This window comes from Catharus ustulatus, chromosome 1 (assembly GCF_009819885.2).
Source record: "Catharus ustulatus isolate bCatUst1 chromosome 1, bCatUst1.pri.v2, whole genome shotgun sequence".
NCBI classification, from domain to species: Eukaryota; Metazoa; Chordata; class Aves; order Passeriformes; family Turdidae; genus Catharus; species Catharus ustulatus.
The window spans coordinates 153,653,933-153,681,836 of NC_046221.1; the positions used below are offsets into that span (position 1 = coordinate 153,653,933).

Below are 27,904 nucleotides of genomic sequence, written 5' to 3' on the forward strand. Positions count from 1 at the left end.
CTCCCTGGACAGGCTTCTCTGGTGTGCAAGCATTGTTATCAGGTATATTCAAATCACTAAAGCACTCAAGTGTTGCAACACAGTTTAAAGTCAACACCATAAACTCCATTCCCAACATGCCAATTCATAGCTTTCAGCCTTCTCCTTAGCGTGCTGAAAAATAGAAAACTTACTTTTTGCCTGTTTAGTCTTCAAAAATGCCTAGCTGGATATTTTAATAGAAAGTGAGCACTTCTGAAATGACTGACCCCTAAGACTTTGCTTCTGCTTTCAAAAGTTCTAACCAAGTCCACTTTTCCTTATTCATGGAATTGATATTCAGGGGCTAATAAACACTATTCTAAGTTAGAGAACACAAAACCTGTCCACGTAAATATTTCCCCCCACTCCCCCTTCTGAAGGCAAAGAGCAAGCAACTCCAGATCCACAATTTAGCTAAGAAAGACGAAAAAACTGTCCTACTTTGATGTTTTGATGTTTGATATTATCCTACTTGAGGAGAAGAGACCAGGCAAAAGTCTGGGAGAAATCTTTGTATATGGAATCCAGTCTCAGGGAGAATTATTCAAATATGAATAAACTTTGCACTTACCTGAGAGGAAAATAAAGGAAAGTATCTGCAGCTACCTGCCTTGTTCTTATAAATCTCTTAACTCAGAACTAATCCAAACATTAATTTTTACAGCTGTACTGTATCACAGTTAAGAGCAGGCAGGCTTTCAGCCCACCACTGTACTTGACTAAAAAGGGAAGTTAAGCAAGTTCCAGTATCTGTTAAGTTAGTCTAGATTAATGTACTTCTACTTTAAAAGATTCTTCCATTTACATTGTCTCTAGATAGCTATAATTACAAAGAAATGCAGAAAAGTATTCTTAATTGGCAAAGAATCTTGGCAGTTTGTTCTCTTCCATTGCAGAAAAGAGATAAAAATCAAGGAATGCCATTCCTGGATGCTTCCAGTGAGGAGATAGCATACAAACTGTGAAGGCAATTTTGTGGTACATATATGAACAGGCAAAGAAAAAGGGTGAATTCTAAACCTCCTTGTAGGTGAAGGGAGTTTCTCATTATATTCTAAAGTACATACAAAACTAATATTAAACTGGCACAACTGTACAGAATTCAAAGGCAGGCATCAGGGCAAGCAATCTCATGTTACTCCTGAATTACTCTGACAGTGAGAATTGCTTGTGACAAAGACAACAAGATTAAATTTATCCCCAAACTTTTATTTAAAGCATTTGCCTTCACAACTTTGATGGGAGGATATCACATAAAAGGTACCTGCAAGACAGTAAGTGGTTCCTATCTTAAAGATCTGTTCTGTCATCAGACCTGAAAATGCCCATTTCTCCTCCCAACAAAAATAAGATTAACTGGCCTGAATTACCAGCTTTTTCTTTCCTTGAAGAACATCTAAAAGCAGGAAGGATGCTGGAGTTTCCTAGGACAGTTACAGGCATAACCCATTCAGGTCCCCATAAGTAACTTGTCACTGACAACCCTTTATTGAAATTGGATTACTGAGAATTATTGCTACTTCTTTACAAGCCTGATACCATCAGAGGAAAAGCCTTGAGACAGGTTTTGAGACTTAAAAATGCTGAAATTAAAAATGAACATAATGAACTATAAACTCTGAACAGAACTACTACAAATTTATTTAAGCTTAGAAGGAGCTACTGGACAGAGGTAGTGGAAGGAGGCAATATTAACCACTTTATCACTGGTCCCCATTATCTCCCAGAGGAGACAGGAAGACACATCTTTTACTGCTGTACAGCACAGAAAGGTTAGCTTTGAGAAAGCAAGAGATTAAAAAAAAATATAAAAATCAGGAGGGAGGAAGGCTGTCATGCCAAGAACACACTTAGAGCCATGCTGTAAATGATGTAACTGGTTCCAAGAAAGCAGCTGTAGTTATGGGTTATGTAGCAGCCTGTCTTGTCACCAAAGTCAAAATTCCATCAATGTCTGTTACAGCAGAGGAGTTCTGCCTGTCAAGTACTTCACGATTTAATATCTGCACACTTACACCTTTCCACCACCTAACCATTAAAAACAATCTCAACTTTCTTGTTTACAATTCAGAGTTAAAACTGCAACTTTCATCAACTACCTTTAATTCCAAAGGCATTGCTATTGACAATAATGCTTCAGCCTAACTCCAATCCCAAGCACACAGCCCTTCACACAAAGCATGACACTCAGTCAACATGTTACAGTTACATCCTCAAACAGATTTCAGTTTTACTTTTCATGTTTATTCAACATGTTTTCATGTTTATTCAATTCCTCCCAATTCCTAAGAATAAATCAAGGTTTTTCTCCATTGGTTTTACTCGTTAAAGACTGCAACACAACAGAGATTGTCAAGTACTCAGAAGTTCCCCACAAAACTCAGCTCTGCTACCATGAACATTCACCTAGTGAGACTGTCTTATCTTCTGAGTTTACACACCAGAGATTTATTATCAGCTGAGTTTTAGTTTGGTTTCTCCTCTCTTTTTTCTAACCCTCCACCTTATCTTCCATCCAGTTAAGCCTAGACCTTCTACTTAATGTCACTTCAAGATGTATCATGGGAATAAAACCACAGTCCATTCTCATGTGATAGTTTTATATGTAGATGTCTAAAGTCAGGTCTAACTAAGTGGTGCTTAATAAATACTGAGACAAAAAGAAAAAAAGTATTTTTTCCTTGTACAATACAGGTAACAGCAAAAAGAATTTGCTGGTATGTGTAAATTTTTTTTTTCATTTCCCCAGACACCTTTTACAGGACTGTGCCAGTTACTTTAACAGTAGCCAGCAAAATGTGCTGCTGTGCAGTTGGGACAACCATCATTTCCTGCTTGTCTTTACACACATGCACAAAAAGCTGCTACTCAGCAATCAAAATCCTTGCAAACTGAAAAAAGTCACTTCCAAATTCTGCCAAATTACTGCTTCAGTTACATGCACAATTTACATCAGTTTTACACTACGATACAGTTTAGAGTTTGTGTTTCTTTGTGAATATGACACAACTACAATGCCTGTGATATCCATTTTATTTAAACAGAACAGTCTGTCAGCACTATCTGGGAGATCAGAACCTAACTCAAACTTGCTTTGAGACAACAGGTTAGTAAACCAAGATCTTAAATAATGGCTATAGTGCAGAGACATGTCACATTTGGAACATTTTTCTGAAAGGAACAGAAGTACAGCATTGGTTTAAAAGAAATCTGATACTGGAAGGATGTCCTGCTTAACTTCTTGGTAGGACTTTTGCTTAACATGAAATTCAAATCAGCAAAATCTTGGATCTTTAGGATATTCCATAACTGCCAGCATTACATATGCCTACAGTTTCCCAGGTTCCTTTCCCTGTCAGCACAGAGAATATATAAAGCATAATGAGTATGAGTTAAACTCCAGCTTTCCTTGACAACATGTTATTGACTACCTCTGATGGACTTCAGATTAGGCCAAACTGTTCACCATTTTTAGCTGGAAAAAAGTTCATTTCAATTCTCCTGGTTGAGAAGATTAAAGTATGTGTTTATGCAACTGCTACTTCTTTCCTAATGGTAAAGGAGGGCAAAAGCTGCACAACAGATCAAAACATTCACAGGCCCAAAAATTAACTTGCTTTAAATTGTTTTTCTGATTCTGAAGTACTCAACAGAGCAAGATGAAAATAAGTAACTCAGACCATGAATGCATAATGCAAAATCAACACACATCACAGATCAGAGAAACATCTCCAAACAAATTTTCACAGTGCATCACTTCCTGCCAAGAAGCACAGAATCAGAATGGTTTGGGTTAGAACAGACTTCTAAAAGTCATCTAGTCCAACACCCTGCCATGGACAGGACATCTCCAACTTAATCAGCTTGCTGAGACCTGGCCCTGAATGTTACCAGGGATGGGGCATTTACCACCTCCCTAGGCAACCTGCGCTGGTATTTCATTATTCTCATCACAAAACATTTCTTTCTTAGTTCTAAATCTGGCCTCTTTTAGTTTAAAACCATTGCCTCCTTTGCTAGTACAACAGGCCCACGTTCAAAGTCTGGCCTCATCTGTCCTACAAGTTCTCCTTGAACACTGGAAGGTGCTCTGAGGTCTCCCCAGGGCCTTCTCTTCTCCAGGCTGAACAATCCCAGCTCTTTCCAGCTGCTTTTAAAGAAAAAGTGCTTCATCCCTCTGATGTTTTTGTGGGCCTCTTCTGGACTCACCCCAACAGGTCCATGTCTGTTTTTGTGGGCCTCTTCTGGACTCACCCCAACAGGTCCATCTCTTTGCTGTGCTGAGGACTCCTGAGCTGGACACAGTATTCCACATGAGGTCTGAGAGCAGAGCAGGGGCAGAACAACCTTACTGGGGATGCAGTCCAGGACATGCTGGCTCTGGGATGCAAGTGCACATTTATGGCTCATGTATCCACCAACACCTCCAAGTGTTTCTCCTCAGGGCTGCTCTGAACCCCTCCATCCCCCAGCCTGCATGGATACCAGGGCTTGCCTGGACCCAGGTTCCAGACCTTGCACTTGTCATTGGTGAGCCTCATGCTGCTCTGGGTAGCAACATATTCAAACACTGTGCAGCCCCACATCCAAGCTATTTGGAACCCAGGAGACCTTCCACTGCCTGGTGACATGTACTGGATTGCTTCTTGGTCGGCCAGGATAGTGCAAGAAATGTCCCCATGGGCCTGGCACCGGCAGAGGCATCTCCCACTACAGCACGGGCTTGTTCCCACTGCCCAGAGCTGCTCACTGCTGACTGCAGCATCCCTGACACCTCCCACACTGGCCTGAGTCTCAAGCAATCCTGTACCACAAGGACAGGACTCCAGGAGATGCCAGGGGATGTAGAGACAGCCTTGTCACTGACCCAGCCTGGCAGGCTGGAGAAGTGGGGGGGAAGCACTAAACACCTTTCCAAAACCACACAGGAAGAGCAGGGCTCCCTCAGTCAGCACTAGGGTGGGGGAATCAAACCCACAGCAGCAACGAGGTGGAGCTTGGGGGGCTGGGGGTGGGTAGGAAACTGTGGTGTCGTGGGAAGTTGGTTATGTTATGTTATTTAAGTTCTTGCTGTACCTTTACTCTTCATTTTTTCATGTAGCATGCTGAACTACACGTAGGCCATTAACATCACAAAAAAAAGCAAAGCCACCAAAATAGCTACAAAAAGTCAGTTTACACAATATTTTAAATACAAACAGGAATCACTATAACTAAAAACCCTGAACTACATCTGCTAGCAGAAAAATCTAACTTTCATGCAGCAATACCCATCAAGTACCCATTTCATGCAGATCAGTATCAACAATTAAGTTTTTACAGTATTCCCAAAAAATAAAATAAAACACTACTGGCATGAAAAAGTAGCCACACAATAAATACAGCACTGCCTTTATACAGAATTGCATAACTCCATACTAAGTAAGACTAACAGGGTAAGTGCAGCTGTGTTTGAAAATTACAGTAGCTGTTAATCAGCAAGTATTTTCTTCCTGCCCTTCTCTCCCCTCACTTTAAGCACTCGAACAAACAAAAGGGGGAGAACTTCTTTTCCATTCAGCAGGTTAATCTGTTTCTCCTGCTGCACACAGTAGCAAAAAAAAAACAACAAAAAACCCAAAAAAACTCCAACTAAAGCTTAATCCAGTCACAAAAATTAGGATTTGCAGAGCAGAAATGCAAACAAGTTGACTGATGCCAGCATGTAGGTGATGGGGGGATTGATTAGAGCCCCACATCAGCAGTTTTAGAAAATCAGCTTCCTCCCTGAAAAGTGATACATGCATTCAGCATCTTTTATAAAGACTATCACAGGAATGACATGAGATACTGACTTAGGACTACTTCAGAACCAGCTCTCAAGGTACAAGATTCTGTATCTAGTGACCTTTAATAACAAAAGGTGATTGGTTTCTCTCACTCTCTATTACTCAGTGTCAAAAAACCTCACAATCAGTATCACAACCAGCACTAACACTAACTTTAAATACATGGATTTTCAGCACTGATACAAGAGTAAGTACAGACATGCTCCTATTTTTACATATTTTACATGGAGTTATAAACTCCAGCATTACTTAAAATTGAATATCCTCATTTAACGGAACTTTTTTTTCTCAGAATATCCTTTTTTTTGTCTCCATACTTGCTAAAATCCTAAGACAAAGAAAAGCCTTGGATTTTCTCTTTAAATGTTAAAGTACCTCGACACTGAGCACAGACTATGACCCATTATACTCACATGTACAACCAAGTGCTCACCTAGTCCAACAGGAGGTATTTAGGGAGATAACCTTGGGACCACTTCAGAGGTAATGCAGAGACTGCCTGAATTACAAGTTACCCCTGCACATTTGATATGAACATGTTCAACCTCTCCAACCAATAGTGACAGCAAGTGCCACAGCTCAATTAGGTACTGTGTGAGGGGAGGGGGGGAAAGAGCCTGATTTATTTTACAGATATTGCTGATAACCAAGGTGCCAATTTGCAGTGTTGTGAAGAAAAGTTCCTGATCCTGTCAGCCTCTCCTGTATCATTTATTTAATATAACTTTATCACATTGCCTTTCAATTTCCTTAAAATCAAGGTCTAAGGTATTCAGTGTAGTAAACTTGATTTACCTTCTAAGATTTCCAATCACCTTACACATCAGTTTGGTCTATGACCAGCTTTTACAAAAGGCAGACATGTATGTTAGTTTGCTAGCCAAGAAAGTGGGTCAACCATTTAGTGAAATCCATGCAGACTCAACCTCTGCAAACAAGCAGAAAAAGGCAGTGATGGTATGGTGGGGTTTGTTGGCTCATTGGGACTCTTCAACCTTTATTAGAAGAAGGTTGATCTACAGAAGCTTCAAGGAATTTCTTTAATCTATTCCTAAAGCCCTGGATGACTGTACTCTTTTAAATGGAACCTGAACAGATCATTAATCCAACACAGAGCCCACAACGTTGCAACTTCAACAAAGTCAATCTTCTGCCATCCATTCTCCTTCCATTTCTACTTGCCTGAAGGTCTCCTCCACTTTTGCACCTACCCTGTAGTCTCAAACTGGAGCACAGCCGACCAAGAGCAAGTATATAGTGCACAAGTCCTGGATCAGTCATCAACCAGGTCTCAGCCACCTCCCAGACTTTTTTTTCCTACTGCCAAAGGGCTGGGAATCATCCCTCTGCCTGTATGGTTGTGCAAGTCTCTCCCATGGCTCAGAGGTATCACCAGTTGTGATTTGTGCTGACTTTTTGGAGGGGGTTTTTTTGGTTTTTTCTTGGTTTTTTACTGACTATAAAACTTTACTTCAGTACATTGTCCATCCCCCAGTCAGGGGAAAACAAACCCAGTTACAGTAATGCCATGAAGAAGGTATCTTTCCTGGGACTATATTAGAAAAAGTGGAATAAAGACATCTCCTGTTCCTTAGCTAGCATACTATTTTTAGACAAAGATCATAAACTAAGAAGTTTAAATTTGTGATCGCCACTTTGGTTTCTAAATTTGTATTGAATACAAATTTATTTTGGAACAAGAGATGACAGAAATAATCATATTCAGATTTCTCAAGTGACAAAATGATTAAAGTATTGATACAAGTGGAGAACCAGTAGTATTATCATCCTCCTATCCACACTTCTCCTGTTTGCACACCAGTGTCAGCAAACCTGAATCCACCACCTCAAGCTCTCCTCTCACACCAGGACACAGAGTATTTTGCTCCCATAACCAAAAAACACAGGGAAGGAAGAATGGGATCTGACACTCCTGTGGACTGGGATTTTTTAAAATGAGGGGGTAGGTTACTTTAGCTGTAGTGACACACAAGATGCCATTACATGCAGTATCTTTTCCATAAAGCCAGAACACTCACTCTGCTGTGTTCTGCCTGTCATGCACAGTAGAGCAGTTCTACACTTACTTAGCAACAACACAGAGCCCTCTGCAAAGGTCTGTTGTAAGTTCAGAACAGGAGAGCAGCCTACATTTCACGTTTCCTTCCTTCTGCAAGGTTGAGTCACATCCTTAAAACTCCTTTTAGAAAGCTAAAAAACCATGGTAGAAGTAAAAAAACCCTAAAAAACAAAAAAGAAAACCCAACAAAGCCTTGAACAGAAAAGCCTTGCATTCAGGGGAAGATACTGTCAAAGGCCACAGTTCAATTCTTTGGCTCATCTTCTGCTGTGTCAGACAAAGAGAACTGCACACCTTTATCCTGTTAGAAGCAAAACCTGATGCTCTTCACAGCAAGACAACTTTGTGAAAGGATTTCCAAGATAAATGAAAGGCGTTAACATTTATGAGTGAATAATGCAGACAAATTCCTCATTTGGAATACAAATTACTTTATTTACTGCATTAAAAAAAAAAAAACCAATCCAAACCCAACCACCCTCACATGGGAGAAAGCAGCCAGTTCAATTAGCTATAAAGACAAAGCCTTTTTACACAGCAAGTTCAAAAGTATAAAATTAAGATCTGTACTTATTTCCTTTGGTCTCACTAGCACTTTAAATAAAATATTTTAAGCCATGACTGCTAGAGATGAAACAGTTCTTGCCTTACTTCTTTCGTTCTACTAACAGCAACACTACTGGGCTAACACGGGTAAGTTCACTGGTTAAAACTACTACAAACCCACAAGTTGTTTGTTTGAAGTCTGGACCAGTTTCACAAGCCTGTTTTGTGTGGCCCAACCAGTACACAGGCTGGGACAAGCAGAACTGTGAACTTAAGTAAGTCCAAGCTTTAGATGACTACTTCTATTTATGCAATAGACAACTACAGTTCATTTCATCACACTGGAATAGATGGACCTTTTCAAATCACCTACCCTGCACACCTGTATGATCAGAACAATTAAGCAACTGGGATTAGAGCAGCTCACTCAAAAAAAATTAAATATCTCAGATCAGCTAGTACAGCTGTTTCTATTGCAAACTCCATCTATTAAATTTTGAAAAGATTATTTGCATATCTCAGAGTACTTAATATCATGTGTTTAAATATATATTTTATATTGATGTATTATAAATAGTATATTTACAAGTATTGTGCAATAGAATATGCATTTCTATCCAAACCCTCCAGTGAATCAGAAGCTGGGCCATAAGACAAATGCAAATATAATCATTTTCTTATAAATATGATAAGCAGATAGAACTGATCCCTATTACCAGGCAAATAGACTAGACAACACATCTATACTTTCTGCTCTGGGTAAGTCAAAGGTACTGATATTATTGTTTCAATCTTTATAGATGCTGCAGTTTTCTATAAACACAGATTAGACAAAATACAAGTAAGTCAACAGTAAGGGGTACAAGTCTCATTAAGATGGGATAGCTCTGGGGCAGAACCTTCACAAGTGTCTTCCAAAATAATTTCTTTGTAGTGTAGCTAGCCATTAAAAACAACAATGCAGCATGCTTAAAAACCATGACCATACAATTTCTATTTAAAGATTAAATCAGTCCCACTTTGTAAGGTACAGAGTCAGCTGCTTGGCACAGGTACTACAGGCAAAGGAGGAACTAATAAGTTTCCAGGCTGAGGACAAGGCTACTGTGCCAGAGCCAAACTTCCCCTACAGGCTTCTTTTCATAAGCAACCTACAAAAGGATATTGACTTCACCTGTCTAAGTAAAAAACACTACCTTTGCCAAACTTGTTCAAGAAAAATTACAAAAGCCAAGAGAGATTTCAGAATTGCTGCCCTATAACTAAGAAATGCACAAATGTATTCCACTGTAAAATCTCAGGCAGAAGACGCTGAATTTAGCTCTTCTCAAATGATACTAGAAAAGTTTGAAATATTGACACTGAAGATCAGTTTCACTGCAAAAGTAAGATTTTGTTGGTTTTTCTGGAAGCACTGCTTTGGAAAAGAATAGTGTCTCATGGCTACTCACAAAGAAAAGTTTGCTTCTGCACTATAAACTTTACCCAGACCCAAAAGGAGTATTTGTCAGAAATGCAAACCAGACTACTACAGTCTGCCCCAATTACAAGTACTGAGAACCCCTGAGAATCAGCATAAAGGAAGAAAGGGAAAGAAAAAAAAAAAAAAAGGAAAAAGAAATGAAGCCATGTCCTATTCAACAAGCCAGCACCAATTGCAAAGCACAGTTCAAAGTAAACCTCTCTGGACTCCTGGCCTGACTGGCCCTGCATTCAGAACTGATAAACAGGTTCTCCATCAGGAGCAGGGGCTTGGCACTAGGTGATCTTCAAGGTTCCCTCCAACCCAAACCATTCTATAAAAAAAAAAGGAAAGTTCAAACACAAAATTCAAACAACTTCCTTTTCAGGCAATTCTAGCCTCAGCTTTGTAGAGATGATTAAAAATATTAATGATGCTAAATGAAAGAAGGAGTAGGATAACAACCAGACCTACTGTACTACTCAATTTGACTCTACTAGTAGCTCTTTTCAGTTAAAGTTTAAAGTTCAGTCTAAACTTTCTGGCTTAGGAGCATTCAAGGGAAGCATAAAGCAGAGAAAAGTCTGACTGGTAAGAGCAAAAGAAAACACAAAGAATGCTATCTATGTCAGATATTTCCTGAAGTACAAGCAAGAAGAGCCTTTTACGTAAGTGCTAAATAAAAGATAAGGAAGGACAGAGCGGTGAGAGTGAAACTATCTGAGCAGACGTAAAACAAGAGCATGAACCCCACCTCCCAGTTACTTCTATTACAGCACTGCAGGCAGGACACAGCCTCCACATTTCCGCTACAGCCAGTCCTGTAACAGCAGCCTCAGCAATTTGTGAGGCAGAGCACAGCTGACAGCAGTGAGGCACAGATGATGTTACACACAATAACCGCCTGAGAAGAGAGAAAATACTTTTCGAGGTGCCCTCCTTCAGGGAAGGGCAGCAGATGAAGTGCAGAAATTCATTCTCTGGGACTGCCTAAGGCAAGGGGGAAAAACAATACCTTAAATAAACCAGCTTTAAATCAAACAAAAAACTACAGACAAGCACTTCAAAGAATTAGGGTATTTACAAAGCAATATGATGACTGCTCAGAGATATCTAACAAGCCTTTCACTCACTGTCTTCATTTTTTTCTGTCCCTGGACTTTTAAAAAGTTGTAACGAAAGATAGAACACTGTCATTGAAAAGAGATATGCTGAAGTACCAACATAAAACAGCTTATCTTTCTTATGGTTAAGTTATGAAGAAGTATCTTGAACTGTGAAATTAAATTTGTGCTCATTTACAACACATCACAAAAACAAAACACCAATCCTTTTGCAGAGAAAAACATTTTGCCAAGTAAATACATTTGGTTGGTTTTTTATTTCGCTGCTTTTTTCAAACACTGATTCAGAACCAGGAAATAGACCAGGAAAAAAGACAACAATTGTGCTTTTCATTTTAAAGAAAGTGTTTGACTTTCAACTTTTTTTAACATGCTAAAATACTAAGACCAAAGATGACATGTTCTCAGAGGAAGTAAAAGCTGTGGAAGCTAAACACAAATTACTGGAACTTAGTAAGTGATTTTTAGTTCCTTCACTGAAGCTATGGCATATACATCAAAACCACATAATTATGCTGAACCATTCTGGCAGTGCTGTAAATCCAACACATTGTGAGAAATCAAACTTTACTGTACACAGCATTTTTTATTTCCTGACAACTGTCAGCAACACACAGTGCCCTGCTGAGGGAGTGTGTGCATGCCTGCCCCTGGCAGGGAGAATCTGCCTTCAACAGATGGAACACAAGCATAAGCAAAGGCTGTAGCACTCATATACCAAAACAGGGGCTCAAAAATCATTGGAGTATTTTGACCAGCAATTAAAATATTAGTTTCCTAAAAGTACATGTAGGTTCTACATCAGCTCAAATTTCCTTTGGCTACAAACTGCCCTGCTTGAGTAGTGTCTTGAAACACAGTCCAGCTGACTATCTGCACAGTGTGCAAACACACCAAGCACATGGGTGCACGTGTGGTGTTTATACACACAAAAAATCTGTACACACGGAGAGTAACCAAGATACAAACTGTATCACTTTATTGCGTTCCATCCTCTGGAGACAGATAGCTTTTGACTGCTTTTTTCCCCTTTTTAAATAAAGTTTTATCATGACTGTACTTCCTTTTCTTTTTAGTGCTGCAGCCTCAGCTCTCTCCTGACTCACCCACTCGTAGCTATGCTTCAGCATGTTGCAGTTCGTGTTCCTTTATAAAGTGCCACTACAATTCCTACGTGAACTGAAGAGACTTCAACTGAATAAATCCACCCACAGAGGTAAAGGTGGGGCAGAGCTGACAGATAACATAACTAAACACACAAAAAGCCTACATAAGGCCAGAAACAGCACCTGAGGTTCTAATTGTTTAAAATCTTTTTTAATGTGTCCTTTTCCACACAAAGGTACCTCAGGCTTGAACACCAATGTTTGTCACATTCCCAATATCACATCAGAAGCCAGCTGTGCTTCTGAGAAACCCAGAGTGACTCTTGAGATCAAAAGCACTCCTGTGATCATTCCTTTCTCTAACTTAAGATTGAAGAGAGATTTGCAATCAATGAATGCCACTCTTTCAAGAGAGAGCAAGTTTCCACCAAATTTATTCTACAGCAGAAGTATTTCTAGTCCTCCAAGCTGAAAAGCTGGTCAGCCAAATATTAACTGAACATAAGCCAACACGAGCAGGTCTGGTAAGAAAAGGCAAAACACCACAGCTCTGCCAGTAGAGGGTAATGGTTTTTTCTTTAACCAGGAATAAACGCTTTTCCCTTTTTTAAAAACTATAGTTTTCTAACCCAAATAAACTTAGTTCATAGTATTTCTCTTTAGAAAAGAAGCTTCCAAGAAAAACTGAGTGATGAGCATGATTCAAAATTTTTAAAAAATTAAAAAACATTTAAAACCCACACACATAAACCATCAAAACCCCAAAAGGGTAGCAAAAGGTTTTTTACCACTCCTTCTAGTGACAGAAGAAACAGCAGTTTTATACTGCTTACCTTGGTTAATACCATTTCATTTCTACAGAGAACCTCAAGAATCCACAAGGGTTTCCAAAACAGAAAGAACTTATGGGTGCAGTGGTGACAGCAGGACAGAACTGTCTGTCAAATTAAACAGTTAAGCTGAGAAACAGCTCATCTCTCCTTCCCTCACCATAAAGCAGAGAAAGAAATTAAATGCCCACAATCCTGTTAATAAGGCTGCAACAGCACTTCAACTTCTCCATCACACTTAAACACCAAGTAGGTGTCTTTTTACAACATGTGCCAGTTTGTCCCTAAAGTTGTGTGAATACAGTACAGAGAAGGAATGCATCAGTACCAAATGCTTAAAGCAGCTACTAACACCAGAGAACAAGTTCTCCAGAGTCACACAATGCCGGAATTAACACTTCCTCATTTCTCTGAGCAAGCAACATAGTTAGAAAAGGAGAAACTAGAAACAACTTTGCCTTTTTGAATGGCCATGTCCTGCTGCTGCTATAACCAGCAGGACCTGGAGCACTGCCTCGTTCCCAGATTTGATTAGGGAGCTACATGCCCAAAGAGACTACAAACACAAGTACTGTGACCTTAGAATTCATTATTAAAAGGCTATCATAGCAAGAGAAAAGTGGCAAGTTCTGTGGGGATGTGGCTGCAATATGTAAAGCAGTCTAAAAAGAGTCAGGTTACAGTCATTTCTAATCATGCAAAACTAACTGAACTTCTCCGTGCCTTCGCTCCTCCTGTAAAATAGGAAGCAAACTACTTCCTCATCTCACTAGACCATTCTGAGAATAAGTAACTTCACAGAAAGCAGCACCAGACTATCCGTGAGGAAATTAACTCCTTCTCTGGAGCAATCTAGCACGAGCATGGTGCAGTCTCTAAAGCAATGAAGACATACTGTTGAACACTATGTTGACAGAACACAGACATAGCCCCAGACACCTGGAGAGATGAAGCAGGGCACTAATGGGAGAATGGCCTACAATTACATATTCATGGCTGCTTGTTTTCTGCAGCTTCTGGACTTTAGAGCACTGCTTTGCACACAAACAGTATAAATTCTTAACCAGCAGATGAGCCCAGACGATTCATCCTTGAAGTTACGTAGCTCTTGACCAGAATCAGAACCATTTGCTCACAAATTTTTACCACTCAGAGATACATATTAAGCTAAAGTGGTGAAGACACATTAGCTACCAAAGGCAATGGACAAAACTCTGCTTATTTCACTGTAGCCTCTTCCTTACATGTTTTCTAACTCTACTTTTACCATCACAAGTTTCTTGTCCAACAGACTTATCTGCCTTCTTTACAAAATCCTAGCTTTTACCCCTACTACTCCTGTCCATCAGCTCTCTTTTATATATTTCCTTTGTCCAGTAAGTCCTCATTTACCTTGATATCCCCAAGACACCGGGTGAGAGGCAGTATCATTCCCACACACTCCCTCAGTACTGACCAACACTTTACACACAGCCAAAGCGCTCACAACCCAACCTATGTGCTACTTTATCATCAACCTGGGCCTAACTTAGCCCCAGATTCTAATTAATATTCTTCCTTGCTTTCAACTCAAAGCTTGCTCCTCCTGTGAGTTAATTGCCATCTCTTCTCACCTCAGCTGTCCTCTCCACCCAAACCCATTTCTTCTTCTTCCATGCTGCCTGCCTGGACACATGTTTATTAGAGCATGAGTTTTCATAGGACTATCATGGGGTCAAGCTGAGGCCCATTCTGGACTATGGAAAGGGAGAAAAGCAAAGTGAGAGGCATCAGCCCTGCAAAAACACTCTGCTCTAAAGCAGAGACACACTAGTTATTTGAAGAGCTGTCAAATTTTAAGACTCCTGTTACAGCATCTGTTCCCAAGCTTCACTTTCGGCAGTTTCTGAAGTCGCTTGACTGAAATTCCTTTGAAAACCTGACACAATATTAACATCAATATTATATCACACTCAAAATATTAGGTCTTAATCAACAGTCTCTTACACTGCCATTTACTAGACTCTACTGCCAGACACACCTACAGAGAGTTTCCTACCAGGACACAATTCTACCCATGTTTATTAAGAAGCCAGAATTACAGAATAATGGTGAGTTTCCCCATAAAAACTTTGAACACTGGTAAAAGAGTAAACTTCAGAAGAGACAAGAAAACAACTTGTGCTTTGTTATACTAGTTGAAAGTTCTTGTAGGATTGCCATCCAAACTTCAAGGCTGGAGATATAAACTAGACTATGGTGTTCTGTTATTCCTGCTAAGAAATTATTTCAGCTCTGAATTAATTCTCCAAGATGCAAAGGTAAGCATTTACTATTTTAGTGCTTAGGAGAACATGACTTTAGTCAGTTATACATGGGAACAAGCAAAGTAGCCATAGCAAAAAATTTCAAACCATCATTACAATTCAATTGCCTGTTCAGCTGACAAATCCACATCTCCCCACACAGAAGCAGGAAATCTAAACTCCAAATCAATTAACTGCTTCCATAAGCAATCCTTACACAATGCTCTCTTGTCTGTATGATCTTCATTTATATAAAAGGTCAGCAATTTTATCTTCGAAATGAAGCCTCATGAAGTCTAGTGGTTACATATTTCACTTCCACCTTTGAAGGGAACAGTTTCAAGTAACCGTATGTCTCAGCACATAAAAGGAGCAAATACAACAAGAAATGAACTGTCTTCTCATGCCCAGAATGCAGTTTGCCTAAGAATTTTCACTTTCAAGGACACTAAACAGGAAGGTTTTGTTTAAACAACAACACCCCCCCAAAGAAAAACAAAGAAAAAAACCAACCCAAACCCTCTCCCAAACACAAAAATCTCCCAAAATAAAAAACAACCCTGTTATGAATATATTTCTTATTAATTCTTACAGTTTTGGGGTTTTTTTTCCAGAATAACAGTGCTAGAATTCAGAAAACCGTCTGTTTTTTGTTTTTTATTCAGTAGAGGGTCAAACTGATTTGTACATCAGAGGCTGAAACAAACACCTTTGTTGTGCAACACAGAAAGGCAAGAAATCTGTTTCCAGGAGGATGTTACCCACAAGACTGCTATAATAGAAAGGAGAACCAGCCATCATCCAGTGCCACATCTGACTGGGAGAATACACAATTAGCTCTCACTTTTGAAGTTATTCAACTGCTACAGCCACTAGACACAGAAACGGGGCTTTCCAGTCACCTAATTTACAACTAAGGCTCCTAGGAACTCATCTATTACCTTGTGCAGTACACCAGAAAAAGTTACTCACGCTAACACTCCATTTAATTTAATCATCTAGTACTGAAGGAGAACCAGAATTGCCTCATGGTTGAATTTAAGAGTCTTTTGAACTACGCCAGTTAAACAGAATTTGCTCACAGAACTGCCTCCTGCTACTCGGGAACATTTAAGCCCTGTAGTCTGAAGCAAAAAGTGCTTTTAAAAATGTATCTAGGACAGTGTTCTGCTGCACTTTCTTATATATAAAGTGATTACCAATATAAAACTTTTTTTTTGCCTGGTGGACACCAATTTCAGGTAAAGCATTTGCTGATGGAATCAGCCTCCCAGATAAACGTATTAACTGCCTGTAGGATCAAGCTTTAGGTTTTGGTGTGGGTGGCAGACAGAAGGCCTGTTTTGCAAGGCATGCTATTTTTGTAGCTACAGCCACACCAAACTGAATGCACTCAAATCTCACAAGCTAAGCTGTCCCAGACCCAGTAACACTGTCTGCCCAGGGACCACCTGGGAATCCCTAGTGCTGTAGATACAAGCCAGAGAATCAGTCCAACACTTAGTAACCAAGACCACAAACCATATAGCATTTTCACTGAACAGGAGTAAAAGAATAAAAATATATCCTCCATACACACATTATTACAGAAAACTAGTTTTGTACACTTGAAGATTGTACTTATGTACAACCCCTTCATTGTAGAGATATTTAGTCGCCAGTTTTCCTACAGTCCCACAATGATTTCATGTAGTAAAAAAAAAAAAAAAAAAAATAGCAGGTTTGGCCAGTCAGATTGCCCAAATGCAGCATCAGAACTTCAGGTTAGTGCAAAGAAGGCAAACAACAGCCTTTCCCAAGACACTGAAATCAGTCAATACTTTTCTAGGTACTAGAATCATAAAAATTCTTTTCCTAGATGCTGAAAAAGCAATCCTAAAGAGCAATCAAAGATAAGCCTGGAATCAAAAATACTTTTACAAATCAATTACATGGACAGCATTAACATTGTCAGAGTTAACCAGAAATAAATTACTAAACATTTCATCAATATCACCATATTCAATAGTGGCAGTAAATGAAGAGGGCAGCATAATCAGACAATAAAGGTTGTAACAACAGATCTGAGTTCATAAGCAACATAAATGGACTGAGAAGACAGGGTGAGCCCTTACCTCACAAGCTGTCTTACTACTATCCTGAAATTCAAATGATCATGAGTGAAAAGCAAAGAATGCATCATTTTCCCTACACCTTTCAATTACGCTTTGCCTATAACTAGTTTCACTGTTTCCACAGTGAAGGCATTCTGTACATCAGGCTTTCATGTGACAGAGAGGACAAAATGCCATTTCTAAAAAGCAGAATGCAATTAAAACCACAGGAGATGGGGAACACAGGAGAAAGTGCTGCAGCTAAAAATACTTTCAGCTTTACCTAGTCAGTTCTAAAACTGCTCATTGTTGTTGGTTTCTGTTAAGCTCTGCTGTTTATATGATTGCAATACACGTATCCCCAGTAAACACTGGAACTGTAAATGTAAAACAGCGCCTATGTAAGAGCCTATTACTCTCAGCAAATTTTAGACAGTTGGAAACACTCTGCCAGCTGCAGCAGCCAACTTGTGGCACTCAGGAGAACATTCTTGAATCACAGATAGGGGGAAACTGAGGTGATTTTATAAGAGATCCTGAAATTAAAGGCAATGAAGTCCCTGTCTTTGTAAACATGAAGAGAAATGCAGATTTCTCTACATTGGGTAGAGGTGTTAAATTTTCCACGATCATAAGGAAGAAAATACTGATACTAAGTAAAGCTTATATGGCCATAGATTAATAGTAAATGAAAACTTAAGAGGTGTGCAAGACCTCCACCCATTTATTTTAAAGTGCTCTTGGTATACATAAACAAATGGGAACAGAAAAGACATCAAATAGTACATACAAGTGGCCAACATTAACAACTGGAAAATGATTTGCAATAATTCTTACCCTACCTAACTGATGCATGTATTTCAGGTGCCACAGCCAGCAAGCAGTGCCAATTCTTCAGGACCCCCCAGCACTTAACTCTCCCCAGTCCAAGCAGAGCTGCCTTCATATCCCCAGTCCCTGCACCCTCATCACCTCTGAAGCCATGCTGACAGACTGGAGGGATTCAGTTGGACCAAACTGACTACAGAACAACTCTCTGCATCCTGGTTCTAAGCACAGGAGCTTGCACTGACATTCAAGCCTTGTGTGGATTCAGCACATATATTCACATGAGCTGCATGCCTTGCCTGTAGCACATTTGCTTGACAGCTGATAATCCATGAGATGCAATTTGACAACACTCAGAATATTTCAGCTTTGAAGATGTATTTTCAAACATTTTTTATGATGAACATGTCTCATAAAATTGATTAGTAATGTACTTCAGGGTAGTTAACATTACTGTAACAAACAGGAGTCATTCTTTTCAACCTATACCCATCTACTTCAATGACAGAATCTCTTGGTATAATTAAAGAGAACAAGCCTTTAGGTAGGACAGGCAAAGGTGACAACCTTGACTTATACTAGTGTCATCATTTCCTAAAAACCACCAACCAAATTAACTACAACAGCCACACACAAACCTGCTTAAAAAACAAATCCAACTCCTTGTACACAAGCTTTAATTTTGCCTGTCTCCACTACATCAAGATATGCCTTGGTTCCATCTATGCCCCCAGCTGGCAGGCAGGAACAAGAAAAAGGGGACTGCGGGCTGTTTGTGTTGTCTGTATTCGCCAAGATACACAGTGAGAGGAAAAAAATCTGCATTTATGTTTACCATGCCAAAGCAGCTGCAGAAATCCAAAGTGGCCCCTACATATGCTTTTCCAAATGACAATTTCTGTTACTGTATTACTCAATAATTCAGTAGTTTGCAATACAAATATTCCCCACCCTTCTGTCTCTTTACAGTATTAATTCCAAGAGTTTAGTAAGCACTGTTAGAGGTCTGGTGACGACCTTAAGGTGCCCCCCAAGTGTCTTTAAACTATTGCATTCAATTAATTTAACAATTAATTCTTTTGCAAATATATATAACAACTGATAGACACAATAGAAAATTGATTCCTTTTTGCTCTTTATCGAGAGATAGAACTCACACAAACCCAGATAAAGGGACAGGATAATTTTGTACGTAAAAAAAGAACTGGCTGACACCAGGTTGCCACAGCCAGTGCTGGGAAGGTTTCACAGGAAGAGGAAGAGACTTTCAGAAGACAAACTCTTCTACAATCTGTCCCCTCAGGTGGCCCCAGCTAAACTGCAAACAAGGAAGAAAATCTAGAGCACCTGACGACAAATGGAAGTTGCATAACAGATGGGATCAAATTCATTCCTTATTTTCACATGATCGTGGTACTTCTAAAACAGATCCTGGGATCACTTCTTTCCACAGCCCCTGCTCTCAGACAGCTAATATATGCAATAACAAATCTGACAGTCTGACTGGGATAAAAAGCTATCTTCTCTCCTACTCAAAGCTTCTGTTTCAACAATAGAATACTCTCTCTATGCCAGGCAAGAAACAATCCAACTTCATGTAACAGCAGTATCTTATTCATGTGGTTTAGGATTTTGCTGTTAAGCTTGCCACACAGAACCAAAGACACATTCTGCAAAACAACACACCTTGCTGGACAAAGGTATTCATTAGGGGGAACGTTTTAAGTTTGAATCCATGCTCCAACCTTGACAAAAGTAATCTCAGGCTATTTACTGTCCAACACCCAAATCTGCCACAACCTACAACAAAAAGTGCTGATTAACTAAAAGATGTATTTAAAGTCCAAGCAGTTAGAGCACAAAGAAAGAAGATTCTGTGTCAATGGAGGGGGAGAGAATTTGAGCAAGAAGAGACTTTGCAACTTTTACTACTAGAAACAGCAATAAGGAAGAACACAGATTATCAGATCAATCTAGAAAATATTTTACTGGTTTGAGGATTAACATACATGCTAATGTACACTTGTATTTCCATATTATGTTACCAGAAACTCAGAATGACATTTTAAATGTTAGTAAGACTCAACTATCACAGCAGTATGACAGCTGTCACACTGTTGCTGACTTTTGGATCCAGGATGCTTATGCTATGGAACAGATAAAGGAAAAAAAACTTTTAAAACCTTCATAGCACACAGTCCCTTGATTTCTTTGGGGTCTCAAATGCTTCTGTGAAGAAACTTCTTATATTTTTTTTACCAAGTGGGATATGATACCAGATTAAAAAGTAGAAAAAATTAAGTTGCGGGCATCCTATTTCTCAAAATACATGGGAGAAAATTATAATGCAATTAAAATTTGATTTTATCGGCTATATAATGAATAGGTTAGAAACAACACTCTCCAGTTACAGACTCCAAATTCACCTTAACCCCACCTGGAATGAGAGCCCCAGCATCAGAGCGCTGCACACAAACCTGCAGGATACACCCTAACCATGACAAATTTGCAAGGCTCGCTGTATTCCGCTGAACCCTGCATGCTCAGCCACACTCCGAAAGGCTGCAGATGTCCCTCGCAGGCTCTCCCCTCCCGCCGCTCCCGTTATCCATTAACACTGTCACTCCGCCCCGCATCCCGCGGCACTACCTGCATCCCGGGGAGCCGCCCGCACTCACCGCGCGCCAGCCGGAGCCCGTGCCCGCCGCGGGGCAAGGAGCCGCCGGGGCAGCCCCGGGCAGGGCGGCCGGTCCCCGGTGACCCGCGTGCTTCCCCCGGCGAGGGAGCAGCGCCGGCGCTTCCCCCGCGCCCCGGGGCCCCTCCTGGGCGTGCGGGGGGAAGCGGCGGCGGGACGGGAGAAGTTGCGAAGCGCTGGGGGAGCGGGGAGAGCAACAGCTGGAGCCGGGCGGGGAACGGGGCCCCGCGGGAACGGGGCGGGGGTCGCGCCGCCGGCGCCCGGGGAAGGCGGGGGATGCAGCGGCGAGCGCCCCGCCCGGCCCCTCCCGCCCTGCGCGCCGCTGGCACTCACCGAGCCGCCCCGCGCGCGGCGATGCGGGACCGGGATCCGGAGCGGGAGCGGGACCGGGAGCGGAGCCGGAGCCGCCGCCTCCCCCGCTCGGCCGGAGCAGCGACGGAGCGGCGCGCGCGGGTGGCGGGAGCGCGCCGGGAGCGCGCGCGAGCGGCGGGAGCGCGCGCAGGGAGGGGGGAGCGGGGGGGAGCGGCCGCACAGCACCGCGGGCACCGGCCGTGCGGGCGGGCGTGCGCTGACCCGGATGTACCGGGGGGCGGCCAGCAGCAGGTGACTGCGCAAGCGCGCCCGGCCGCCAGCGCACTGCGCATGCACCTGCTTCGACTCCCAGTGTCTCGGGCACGGGCGGGGGAGCGAAAGAGAGGCGGGCGGGCGAGGCGGCGAGTGGGGCAACCCCTTAAAGGGGCCGCTGTGTTCCCGCAGCCCCCCAGGAACAGCTCATTAACGTCACTCAATCAGCATTAGCGATCGTCCTGGAGCCAGCTGGGTGATTCTGGTGCTTCCTGAGGCCTGGCTCGGGGGTTTAAAGTGTTTGTAGTTGGCAAAGCCAGGTTGGGAAGGGAGATGGGGTGGTCCTTCTCTGGGAAAAACGGGGCTGCTGGCTTAAAGCCTTTCAGAAGTGTCTTCCCAGGTGGATCACAGCAAAAATGAATAAATAAATAATAAAAGAAACGTGGGACGTTCCATCCCTCAGTGAATGCTGCCAAAGCCCTGTACCATAGCGCTGAGGCTGATCCTGGAACGCTTTCCACCTCCATCTCCCCGAAAACGCAAAAGACGTGCAAAATGTGTTTAAAAATCAGGAAAAAAAACCCACGTGGAGTTATAGGGTTATTTAACCTGGAGAAAAGGAGCCTCAGGGGGTACCTTTTGGCTTTCCACAACTCCCTGAAAGGAGTGTATAGCCAGGCAGGGTCTCTTCTCCCAAGTGACAAGAGACAGGCCAAGAGGAAATGGCCTCAAGTTGCACCAGGGAAGGTTTAGATTGGAAATTAGGGAAAAAATCCTAATAGAAATGGTTGCCAAGCATTGGAACAATCTTCCCACAAAAGTGGTGGAGTCACCATCACTGGAGGTGTTTAAAAGACACATAGCTGTGGCACTTGGCGACGTGGTTTAGTGGTGACCGCTGCAAGTTTATGGAAGGGCTCAATGATCTGAAAGGTCTCCTCCAGCATAAATGATTCTAAATAACTCTCAACACAAAAATGTGTTTTAAGAACATCCCATGGACTTAATTACATGTTTTCTGTGCAGGACCAGCATTTGGACTCAGTCTTCCTTGTGGGTCTCTTCCAACTCAGCATATTCTGCGATTCTCTAATTTTATGAAGGTTTCACCTTCCGTATCACACCCTGGAGTTTGGTATCCTCACACAGGGACAGTTCACACCCTGAACTGCTTCTCCTGCTGTGGATAAATTTGCCAAAACAGAAGGATTGCTCTAATCCCTTGTTTTAGGGCTTGCTGCTTTAGTAAAATTCCACACAGACCTAGTTAGAAAGAAAAAAATTAAAAGTCTTGCTGGTTTTGTTCTGCCTTGCTTTTGGTTTTTTTTTTCTTAATGTAACCTGGAATCTAGACAATGCTTTTCTAAATTTTGCTGTGGATTCTCACCTGGCCTTCACACTGAGCTGCTGTGACACCAAGGGGAGTTCACAGCGCGTCCAGTGAGGCTGCGCTGGGAGTGGCTCAGAGCGGGACAGCCAGGCAGGAGTGCGCAGACACTGCCAGGACAAAACTTGCACCCTTGAATTGTAAAACATTGTCAATACAGCTGTGATCAAAGAGTGTTTATCAACCTGAAAGAGACAAACCAACCACCTCACAGTCCAACCACTTCCTTTTAGTTTCTCTTCAGAAGCCTGATAGCAGTTTGCTAACTGCAGGTATTAGTGAATATCAGGTACCCTCAAGCCCACCGAGAAAGCACAAAAATGGAAAATAGCTCAGAGATTTATTTCTATGTCAGTGTATTTCCGTTTTTATTTTCATACCTACATATATGTTGACTTAATCTGATAAATTTAGTGTGTCTTTAACTTGTTAGGATTCAAGATATATGAATTGACTATAATAACTTTAAAATATTTTAGCTAAAAGAGTATCCTGGAATATGAACGAAGCCATTTGTGAGTATAGTTCAGCTGCAAAACCTGTTTGGTGAACTCAAAGGAAATCACCACACTTGAGTTTTGGTCCTTGGGTAGCAGTCAGGCAAGACCAGGGCTGGTGTACCACATACCTGCCCACTGCCTTCACCTAAGCAGGGAAGGGGCAGTGCTCAGGCAAGCTCTGGAGGCTCTGACTGGTTTGTACAGACTGGAGCAAACAGAGGAGATGTCAAAGAGGATATGAAAAAAGATTTTCACAGAAGCACCTTCAGCAGAATGTCAGAAGTTCCACTTCTTCCTGTGTGTGATTTCTGTAAGTGGCTGAGCAAATGCTTGACATGGCTTTTCACTTCCGCCACAGAAAGGATTTTTTTACAGTGGATACAAATTTTGAGGTGTGAATTGATGCACACTCCTTCCTGAGATGAGGCAGGTCATTACCACATCCTCATCTTCTCTAAAGTCCACAGAGCTTTACAAGTCCGTGTACCAGGCAGGAGGTGATCCAGGTCCCACTGAACTGAATTCAGGGAAGTAGGATTGGGCTCTGAGTTAATGTTGGACTCGTTACTCTTTGGGCTTAATAGAAACTGGGGGAGGTCTCACCTGTCAGACTATAGATCTTTGTCCTGCTACACAGAACTAAAGAACTACACACAACCAGCCTCAGGGATGATCAGTTTTTGTTGCTCATAACATTATAAAGCACTTGGGGCTTGGCAGGGTGGGGTTAGAAAGAAAATTTCCTACCGAAACCAGGAGCAGCTTTATAATAATATATACTCTTTAGGGTTCTCCAAAATTGTAAGTTTCTGTAACCTTTGATTTGGATCTCACATCTTTCAGAAGACAAGAATGCCCAGATACAGAGCATCACTGATGCTTTAACAGCAGCTGCACACTAAGATATCCACATCCCACGTAATAATTGAAGCATAAAAAATTATTGAACACTGTGGAAAATGCTGCATGACTAAAAAACCCAGCAATTTTCTATTAGTTCTGCCTTCACTTTTAATTTCTTAATTGCTTCTTCTGAGTGCAAAATTATTTTATCAGGCTATCACTGCAATAAATATTAAAATTCTCCCCAAGAAAACAACCTCCCAAAACAACAAGAGTAAAACAGAATGAAAGACTGTATTTTTCAATTAATATCATAGAATAAAAGAGTGGTAACAGAACTCAACTGTTCCTGTGGTGCTAAATGCCTGAGGATTTTGTTAGTTAATTGGTGTCAGGTAGGTATACCTGACAGGAAAGAAAACAGGTCAGAGCATTTTCATCAAGAAAGGATTAATAAGCTCGAAATGTACTCTTGGATGTATTTGTATTGCATATATGTGTGTATATATCAGTGACAAAAGATGACTTTATATATGGATGGCCAGATGGATAAATAAAGCAAAGCTGCCCTTAGGTGCCATGCACTGTTGGGATACTTGGGCTGCTTTTCAACCTAATGGTAGCTGAGGGGAGGGAGAGTCCAAAGGGAAAAAGAAGTGACCATCACCCTGAGCTTTGTGAACTCAGTGGGGACAATAGAGAGCCCTGACCACTGACAGCAGCCTGGCTTGTTCTGGGGGGGAGGACAGCCATAGCCCTTCCATTACATGTATGAAAATAGAAAGTAAACATCCTATGGCTAAAGATTATTCTCTTAAAAAAGTGGTTAAAGAGATGAAATTTCTTATGGAAAATGTCAAGAATGGAAGCAAGGCAGCTTTGCAGGGCTCCCTTGTTACACTGTTGTGGTTCACAGCACCTTTCAGTTCAGATAAAACTAACGTCAAATGCCGTGGCAGTAGATGAGAGAGTGCAGAGGCAGTCACATTTATACCACAGAGTCCTCCAGGGCTTTCATTTAGATAGTACAAATCCTCTGATAGGAATGTCGCTCTTCAGAATATAAACAGTTGTAACAAAATATGAACGATCTACATAAATTTCCAGAAGCACAGACAAAACAAAAAGCCAAGGTCAAATCACTGGATGCTCATAAGGATCCCTGAAGTGCTTCCAGATACTGTCATGCCAAACAGCTACAATGTTTTATACGTGCATGGAGACAGGCACTCACAATCTCAGAATGCCTTCCCCCACCACCAAAAAAGGGTCAGTTTGATATTTAAGTGACAAGTGGGAAAACTGCGATGCTTCTGGAGTTCAATCTTTTTACCCTGACAGACCTGGTGAAATGCTGTCATCTCCTCATGCTATGCCCCAGTCACTTCACGTGACTAATTGCATCAGTCATCTCCTCTCCTGCCATTACAAAGTCCAAGATTATTTCCGAGTTTGCTCATCTGGTGATGCAGTTGCTCCCTACAGAAGATCAGCAAGACCTCTTCAAGTGGGGAGCCTCAGCTAAAACACACAGCACACTCTCAATTAATGAACACTTCCTTAAGTCAAATAACACAGGAGGGTTCACTGCCATGTCAGTTGGATTGTGATCAAGAATAATGCAGATTTTACAAAAATCTCGTTTTTTTTTCACGTTTTGCTGCCTTACCTCAAAAATACAGCTCACCTATATAAGATAGGGAAGAAAAAGGAAGAAAAAAGATAAAATGTCAGGTGTTGAGCCTGCATTAGAAGAAGATTACAGACCAGTAAGCATAGAGGAAGGTGGAAAGAGGAACTGCAGCTATTTTAAGCATGTTTTATCTCTATTAGAAAATAGAAAGATAAATTAGAGTAGTAGACCAGCTACAGAACAGAGCAGAACATGCTAGTAAATTCTGAGATCTTTAAGCTGTTTTTTTAAAGTTTGTGAAATACAGAATTTCTTCACTGATCACCACATGTACTCCATTGCACTGACGTAGTTTGAGCAGTTGCAGTGGTGAACCTATGCTGGCACCAAACTGGCAAGGGAAGAGGCCTGCTAAGCAGCTGAGAAAATGCAGCATTGCCAAGTTTAGGAGGCCATGGCCACAGACTGCACTTCTGAACTTATGGCACACAGTGGAGTAAAAGCCCCAGATGCACCTGTTAGTGCTCAGTGCAGTGTAAAAGCTGTGATCACCTCAGCAGGTGCTGGGCCATCACCTTTGCTTGTATGAGAGGCACCTTTCTCCAGCAAAACTCCTAAATGTCTCTGTAAACTCCTAAATGTCACTGTATTTATTCACCCTTAGTAGCAGTAAGTGCCTTTAAGTAAAGGCTTCACCAAGCCAGAGGAGGCTGCAAATGCAGTGATGTAGAGTGGCAGAGTTTCACATGACCTCCCAGTCAAGCCAGTTTATTACACAAAGTAAACCACCAGGACCACAGGAGGAAATAAAATATATATCTGAACTGGAACTTTCTCACAAGCATTATATTTTCTTTTTCTTCTCTTCCCCACAGAATTTTTCCAATCAGCAGTGTAATAGTATTCTAGTTAATGGACAGAATCAATGTTTCAGAGAACAGGGAAGACAATGTCCCAGAGAGTTAGACTGGCTCATGACTCTCTGGAAGAGAACCCAGATTTTGTTTTGGTTTGATTTGAGTGTTTTTGACCAAACACAGTTGTGCTGCCCTGATGGGAACAAATAGTCATTGATTTCATTGAAATTTCTGCCTACCTCAGGAGCATGAGATTGGTATTTTTACTTTGATCACATTCTTTGCCGTGATGTAATCATTGCAGGGTTTTTGTTTATTGGTGGGTGTTTTTTTGTTTTTTTCTTTTTCCCCAAAGTGTTTAATTCATTTATTAGAAGCCCTCAGAACAGCATTTAGCTCATAAATGGTTTTTGGGCTGTGTCTAGGTGTCACCAAGGGACATTGCCAAGAGACCATTTCACTTTGCCTCAGCTGTTTCCTTTGCTACAGCTGTTCTTAGTTTCCCATTCACATCACAGGGGAAGTTGCAGTCTTCTGTTGGGGAAATAGGTAACTTAATTAAAGCACCTCAGGGAAGGGCTTTGCAGAGTATCAATCTCAGGGGACAATTTCAAAATTCAGTGGGTAAACATGGACTTCACAGAACAGCAGTGTTAGGTACTGCTGGGCAAGACAGCTTCTCAGGCTGCATCCCATAGGATGTGTTCCTTGAGCTCCAGTGGCACAACCACGAGCTGAGTGTGCTCAGCACCTCAGGACTGCAGTGTCACTGTTGCCACTGTTCTGCTCTTGTACCACTAGTTCAGTTTGAAAGGACCTGACCTTTTGGTCCCATCTGAAAATTAGAATTCAACTTAGTCAATCAAAACCTCAACTGGTTCTGCAGCATTCACTTCAACTTCTATAAACTAAATTTATCTTTGTGTGTAATCTAAGTGATATTGAGTACAAGGCTACTGAATAACGAGAGAAAAAAAAGACCATGATTTAGTTATTAGCTCACCAACTACATCTACCTCTTTAAAATTACACTGTTTTGATGCAATCATCTTTATACTGCTGCCTTCTTGTAATCCCATCAATATGCTCCAAAGAGCAGTAGGCATTAAAATCATTTTAGTGAACCAAATTGCTGAATGCAAAGAACTTTGAAGAAACCCTTTCCTCATCAGTACACACATTTTCTTGTAGGCTCTCCCATGACCTCATATGAAGTGGTTAG

At 41.3% G+C, this 27,904-nt stretch overlaps 1 protein-coding gene across 3 annotated transcripts in view; it reads right to left on the bottom strand.

The window, feature by feature from the left end:
* CYRIB (CYFIP related Rac1 interactor B) overlaps nucleotides 1–27,904 on the bottom strand; it is a 96,442-nt gene that overhangs the window by 54,259 nt on the left and 14,279 nt on the right. The window contains exon 1 of one of the 3 annotated variants that reach the window (XM_033056029.2): nucleotides 21,232–21,308. The exons of the other annotated variants lie outside the window; for them this stretch is intronic. The gene's annotated coding sequence lies outside the window, so the exon portion shown is untranslated. Of the gene's footprint in view, nucleotides 1–21,231; nucleotides 21,309–27,904 lie in introns of those variants that run through there. 3 annotated transcript variants of the gene reach the window in all.